Source organism: Brassica oleracea, chromosome C1 (genome assembly GCF_000695525.1).
Source record: "Brassica oleracea var. oleracea cultivar TO1000 chromosome C1, BOL, whole genome shotgun sequence".
NCBI lineage: Eukaryota > Viridiplantae > Streptophyta > Magnoliopsida > Brassicales > Brassicaceae > Brassica > Brassica oleracea.
This window is the reverse complement of record NC_027748.1, coordinates 15805335-15805557: the sequence shown is the minus strand read 5'-3', so window position 1 is coordinate 15805557 and position 223 is coordinate 15805335.

The window sequence follows — 223 nt, the reverse complement described above, 5'->3', positions numbered from 1 at the left end:
GAAACAGAGCATGTCGAGAATAATGCCTCAGATGTTCTAAGTGCCGAGAGTTTTGAGTCTAAAAAGTTCTGCCTCATGCCTCTCGCCTAGGACTACTTATATACTCGCTCCTAGGTCGGTTTACGCTTTTTCCTCTTCTGCCCGTAAGCCGTCATAACTTAAAAATGGAGATATTCCGTTTTTCCCGATCTTTCTAATTATCTTCGAATACTTCGTATTTATC